The 6,997-nt window shown below is 44.6% G+C and overlaps 1 non-coding gene across 1 annotated transcript; it reads left to right on the top strand.

Annotated features, from left to right (window-relative positions):
• The first annotated feature begins 4,765 nt into the window (after positions 1–4,765).
• Trnav-cac (transfer RNA valine (anticodon CAC)) lies at positions 4,766–4,841 on the top strand. Its single transcript has one exon. It is a non-coding gene; the product is annotated as a tRNA-Val (tRNA).
• Positions 4,842–6,997: the final 2,156 nt, after the last annotated feature.

The raw sequence follows: 6,997 nt of genomic DNA, 5'->3' as shown, positions 1-6,997 counted from the left end.
CATTAGTGAAAAGATAAATGAAAACCTACAAAAATACATATTTGGAATTCATATCACAGGTAAAAGATTAATTTCTTTAATATTCATACATATCTTTTGAGGTGCAAGAAGTCTAACACATAGCCTCACTTTTCCTGCCACAATTCTTTACCAACAAAGAAGCAGGCAAATCAGTATCCAAAAAATCAGCTTTGTTACTGATGAAGCCATTGAAGAGTGTGACTTCCTCCTAGTACTAGATCCCAGAATAAAGCAGGTCTACTCATCAAGTCATGAGCACATCTAGAAGCCTGCAGACCTCACCTGGAAGGCATAGGACCTTTGCCTCTAAGCTTAAGGCATAGTCAAGGGCCGCCAAGTTTGCTCCACAAGCAGATTCCTAAAGCAGGCAGACAAAAGAACCTGAGCCAGGCACACAACTTCCTCCTCCCAAATTAACCCACAATTAGAGTGAATGAGTGGAAGAGATCAGAATGAGACAGGACAGGAACTGATGTCCTGTCACTTGTAAATATAAAGCATGGACAAGGGAAATCCACACACCCCAATACACACAACTTCTAATAAGTCCTGAGAAATCAATAGAAAAATAACAATACAATAGAAAAATGGGAAGAGAAATGAACAGACTGCATGGAAAAGGGAATTCAGATGTGCACACAAATCTATATATATTAAAGATGCAAAATCACTCTCCTTACTTAAGAATCTAAATTAAAATCACAATGAAATATTATTATGACTTAGCAGATGGTACAAGTTGTCACCACACTCTATTGGTGTGAGTGTGGGGCATTGGCATTTTCATGCATTGCTGGGGGGATCCCACAACTTTAATGGAGGACAGTGAGACAACAAGTATCAACAAGCCCACTTGTATATATCCATCCTACTAATTTTTATATGTTACTCATTGAAACATTGTTCTTATAAAAACAAAAGATTGCCATCAACCCAAATGTACATCAGTTGAGAAATAATTAAATAAATTGAAGTATATCAGCATAAGGAAATATTATACAGCTATAACTATGTTTAGGCAGTTCTGCATGTTCTAACATGAAATGATACTCAATATATGAAATATGAAATATAGACACATTTGTATAAAATAATAGCAATTGTTTGAAAGGCACAGGCTCCTTGTAGAAGTTCATGTAAGTAGTTATTAACACTGGCTGCCTCTGGAAAAAGAAACTGGGAGAATTTTCTCTTTGAATTTTAGATGAGGTACATGCATTATCAAAAATCAGCAAAGAGAATATGTTTGATTCTGATCTGGGTTTAGGACTGAGAATCCTGGGGTAAGATTAAAGCTCTTTCCTGGTAAGATCAAGACCATCCTTAACGCCCTCCTCAGCCTACTCAGCCTAGAGCTGGCTGCCCAGACTTCAGATTGAATGAAGGACATCTTTTCCTCACGGGCTCTGGCTTTCTCCTCAGCCATTTGAGGAGAAATGGGAGAAGGCTCCTGCATTCCTTAGGAAATAGGGGTGTTTGCCTCTGGCTAGTGCGTATTTCTGATAGCGCTACTGACAGTTTTCTTCCACGAAGCCAGACCAGGCCTGGCCAAAGGAGCCATACAAGTAGAGGAAAGATGAGCAAAGTTTGCTCACAGTGTGAATGATCCTCAAGTTCTAGAACATATTTCAGCAAACTCAAAATCAGTCATGATTCTAGGCTTTATCCATTTCCTCCCTCATCTACTCTACCCATGCTTCTTTCTTTTACTTAGCTCTACCACCAAAATCTCCCCAATTAGAAATCCATTCCATTTATCTCTAAACATTACAAGAACTCTTTGCTTTAGATGAGGAAAGTTACGCTATCTGACCTTCTGCACTTGGTGTGAATTTTCTTTATTAGATACCTAATTGCCCTGAAGGAACAGAAAATGTGCAGGTTTGTGTGGGAAGAGGCAACTTGTGGAACTGAGGCATTAAAGTGAAGAAAGAGGACCGTGTAGGCCATCAAAATGGTGGATCTGTACAGCCAGAGGCCAAGATAAACATAGGAGGCGAGTGCAAAAGACACCTTGGGCAAGGATAAAACTTGCCAACAAAAAGGATAGGCCTGCTAAATTAATTTTGGTTTGTTTGTTTATATGTTTGTGGTGCTGGGAACTGAACCCAGGTTACTCTACCACTAAGCTACAACCCCAGCCCTTTTTATATTTTATTTCGAGACAGGGTCTCACCAACTTGCTGAGGCTAGCCCTCATCTTGTGATCCTCCTGCCTCAGCCTCCCAAGCCCCTGGGATTAGAGAGTTGCACCACCATGCCCAGAGGGCCTGCTAACTTCTTAAGGAAGAGACAGGCAGTCAAGGAAAGGGGCCTGATGCTAAGAATGCTTCTTTCAACGCTCTAGTGAGGACCAGGAGCCTCTAAGCCCACAGCCTCCTAACTGCTTTCTTCCCAGCTACTGTGGCAAGTGTTGAAATAACCCTCCCAACTAGTGAACTAAGAGGAGATCACCCTGCAGGAAAGCACGGCAGAAAGAACTTGTTCACACTGGCCATTCATCAGTGGAAAGCCTCAGTCCTAGAGCCCCACCCCCAGAACTGCTGATACCAGGGGTGAGCAAGCACCAGGAAACATGGCCCTGGTGGGAGCAGGAACATGCATCACCACAGAGGAATCAGAAGGAGCCACTGAAGAAGTCACGGGGTATACAGCAAACACAAGCCAGTGCCGCACACCTCTGAACTGGGGGTCCCCCAGACACATGCATACCTAAAGGATTGTACATGGGCAGCACCACTTCAGACTTATCTGGCCCCGTCATCTCTCATGGTCACTGAGTGAGCATCAGAGCAGAGAAGGGGACCTGGCCTCCTCTCAACACAGTGCACTCCAGAAATGACTCTACTGATTTGAGTAGATTGCTTGTCAGAGGTCTCTGCTCTTGGGTATGCTATGTCCTCTTCTGTTCAATTCAAGTCCCGTATATACCAGAAGTTACAAACCTTAAAAAAAAAAAAGTGGGGCAGGAACTACAGGGCCTGTTCTGTACCATAAATGTTTGGAGTGTGAGCATCAGGGACTAACAAGCTAGAGAGTGTGTGGCCATCAAACACTCAAGTTCAGATTTTCAACAAACATCATGCTGACAACACACCCTCTGCAGTCTGTAAGCTTGCCAAGTCTGGCTCCAATGAAAACTAAAATTCAAATAGAAATAATGGAAACAAAAGCACTTCAGTTAACAACCAGAGACTTCTCTAAGGTAGATAGAGACAGGAGAGAGAGAGAGAGAGAGACTGAGAGAGAATGGCAAAATCCTTGCAACAATCCCATGAGGGAGGGACTACATTATTCATTCTATAGGTGAAGGATATTTAGTGGGCCACAAGGATATTAAGCAGCTTGCTCAAAGTCACACAGCTTATAGTTGGTTTATTCAGAACTTGAACTTAGTTTGTCTGAAAATGAAAATTGGGCTGCTTGTGAAAAACTACACTGGAACTAGGTTCTCCTACACAGGGTATATTCCTATAAAGTAGCCTGAAATCCTGAGCATGTACCCAGGGAGAACAAATTCTTGTCAAGAAATTCCCTTTCTCCTTGGGGTTTTCTGTGTGCCTTAGCTGGGTAATTGACTATTCTCAAAACTTCTTTTGTGCAGATGGACATGGTAACCAATGAAGGCCGAAGTCTTTCTGATTTGAAAGCCAAGGTTCGGCCATGGCAGGCCAGTCGCATTATGCTGAGTTCTGCCACCTACCAGCTCTGTGACTATTATCAGAATCCTAGGCCACAGGTCTGACTCTGAGGATCCAAATCAGGTCCATCCACTCACCCCAAAAACAAAGCAGAAAAGGTAATGGTGAAAAGCATGAAAGGAACTTTAGTCAGAGCAGCTACACTGGAAAGACAAGGGGACCCATGTCTTAGCCCTATCTTCAAGGGACTGACAGTCATCCCGAGGTTTCATATAAAGGGAAAAGAGGGCATGAATTAGGGGTTTGCATACTTGGAGGCTCTTCACAGGTGTCAAAGCAGGTGATCCTGATCAGGTGTGGTCTGTCCATCATTATCTCAGGATGGGTCAGGTGGGGACTTGTCAGCAATAAGAAAGTTCCTGTTGCCTGAGAGGCAGTTTTGACTTAGAAGATGTTTATCCATAAGACCTGTTGTTCCTGCAATCCAAGGAGACTCAGAGCAAAGTGGACAGATGCAAATAGAGGCAGAGATGCCAAGTCTTTCATCCTGATTTTAACCACTCATTGGACATGTGCAGGCAAAAGTGGAGAGGCTAAGTACATTTCACATAGTCTTGGGAAAGTCCCCAAGCCAAGGAGGTCATAACTTGTAGAAAGATATGAATAGAGGAAATGATGACTTGGGCTCCTCCAGGTCCACAAGACAAAGTAAAACCAGGGTCATAGGACTTGTCTCAGTTCAAACTGTTACAATTATATATATATACTGGATGGTTTAAATGACAAATATATATTTATCACAGTTCTGAGGCTGAGAAGTTCAAGATAAGGCACTGGTAGATCCAGTATCTGGTAAAGCATTGAAGGTCCTCTTCTTGTTTTGCAGGTGGGCACCTTCTTGCTGAATCCTTGTGTGGCAGGGGGACATTCTAGTCTCTTCCTCTTCTCATAAAGGCACTAATGCAATCATAGGGCCTCTACCCATGTGTCCTCATTCAAACACAAATTACTTCCCAAAGACTCTACCTCCAACACCACTATATTGAGGATTAGAGCTTCAACATATGAATTTGAGGAGAACAAAAATGTTTTAGTCCAGGGCTGGGTATATAGCTCAGTTGGTAGAGTGTTTGCCTCACATGCACAAGGCCCTGGGTTCAATCCCCAGCACCACACACACACACATACACACACACACACAAATGTTTAGTCCATAGCAGGGCTGATGGATGAGCACAGCCCAGCAGCTGCTGGACAAGGCATGTTAAAGGAGCATACCATGCTTATCTCACACCCTCAGTACAGCCCTCCCTTCCCCTCCTTCCCATCTGACCACCTGCTTGCTGGCTAAAGGCATGTATTGTAATGATGGGGAACCTCAGTGCTCTCTTCCAAGTCTCCATTCCCAGACCATTGCGTAGCCTGAGCCTTCACACCCATTCTTCAGGGAGAATAAGGACTTTGAGCACAAGCCAGAGGGTAACTGGAAACCCTTTACTCTTGTGGTTCCTAGATTCACCCCCTGAGGACCTGCATATTCTAGCTTGTTATTGTACTCATTTGCTAAAAGCCAAAAAAAGAACTTGCACCTGAAAAACACTGAACTTTGTTTGGTACTTGGAGTTCCAGGGTGTGAAACTAGAGGTTGATCCTCTCCTTCTGCACAGGGGAGAGGGCTGAGGAATCAGAGAAGCTGCTTTCCAAAGCACACAGCTGGCCCTGGATATCTTCCCAGCTCTGCTGGAGAAGGAAGGGTGGGCCAGACAACCAACGCCTCCCCAGGCCAGAGTCCAGCCAGAAGAATCCCACAGCCCCAGGTCCCTTTCAGTCCCAAGGCCTGACATGCAGGTTGGGCAGAAGTGATCTGGCAGTCTGGAGCCACTGACCACTGACAGCTGGTGGTGGCAATTTAAATCTCTCTGATGAGCATGGTTTGTGACCATTAAGATAATTCCAATAGCCAAAAGAAATGTATAAATGATCAGCAATCCATGTGTCTATTGCTACTCAACAAGCTACCCAACCTGACAGTTCTGAACAACCAACATTCGATATAATTATTTCTCACAGTTCTAGGGTTTGACTGGGCTCAGCTAGACGGTTCTCCTTCAGGTCCCTCAGGGTGAGGCAGAGGCTGGGGCAGGAGACATCATGGAGTCTCCCTCACCTGTGCACTTCCAACATGGCCTGGGCCTCCTCCTTTTAGTCTTTATTATGGTTCTACTCTGTGATGACAGATACAGGGGAATGAACAAATTTAGACCATGCTGTCTTTCCTTCCTCACTTCAGTCTCACTCAAGAAATGGTGCCCCAAAATTGAGAAGAACTAAAGAACCATAGGAGTTAATATGAGGCAAAGAGGATGAGAGGAGTTGAGCACAGAGGAGTGATCCACCAAGGCATCTCACGGGGATTGAGGCATGAACTTGACCCCATTGGTGCTAACTTTGAAGCTGTCATTTTTCCATAGCTGTGAACAGGTGTGTTCATTTTGTTTGTGACTGTTCTGTCTTGATGTCAAAGTAGGGGAGCAGAGCAGGTGATAAAATCACACACACACACACACACACACACACACACACATGCGGAGCGGGGGGCCGGGGGCAGGGTAGATCCAGGAGGGACTGACTTCTCCCTCCTCACTGTTAATACTTTATTCTCCCATGGGGGGTTGACGTTGACTCACCTGAGAGTAGCTGAGCTGACTGGAGCTTGCACCTGGGTTGCAGGGAATAGAGCTAGCACAGGAGACACTTTCCAAGGCATTTGGGGGCTGCCACAGCCAAGGGGAAATACAAGCCAAATCTTTAGATGGTGTTGAGAGTCGCCCAAACTTGACAAACTGAGCTCACTGGAGGAATCCAAAACATATGAGCTGGCCTGAGAGTCAGAGATAAGCCAAGATCATAGATGGGCCAGAAGTGGAGGTAAGCAAGCTCTCCACCATGAGCAAGGCAGTGAGGGGATGGTGTACTTGGTTTTTCCTTTGTTAGACTTCAGCCAGGATGTCTCTGTGTGAATAAGACCATCTGCAAAACAGCCTGTTAAAATAACAGCAGTCTCAGGAAGGAGTCACGGAGTACCCTCTATGTGACATGCACTCTGCTGAACACTTGCTGAGCATTTTCCTTTAGTCCTCTTTTTATCCCCATATTATATATGAGAAAACTGAGGCTCAAAATCTGGAAAGTTTTGACCAACAATTAAGTTTCAGAGTCAGGATTTGGAGCCTCAGCAGTGTGACCCCTCCTGAACAGGTGCTGCTGCCTGGGCCATATCAGATCACACCCACAATGGGCCTGTGATGTTGGTGACTGTTTCCTTCCTCTCTCAT

This window comes from Marmota monax, unplaced genomic scaffold, assembly GCF_021218885.2.
Source record: "Marmota monax isolate L192 unplaced genomic scaffold, Marmota_monax_Labrador192_F-V1.1 WCK01_AAM20220418_F8-fsc00010, whole genome shotgun sequence".
Lineage (NCBI taxonomy): Eukaryota > Metazoa > Chordata > Mammalia > Rodentia > Sciuridae > Marmota > Marmota monax.
The sequence above is the reverse complement of the archived record's forward strand: the minus strand, read 5'-3'. Positions and strand labels throughout refer to the sequence as shown.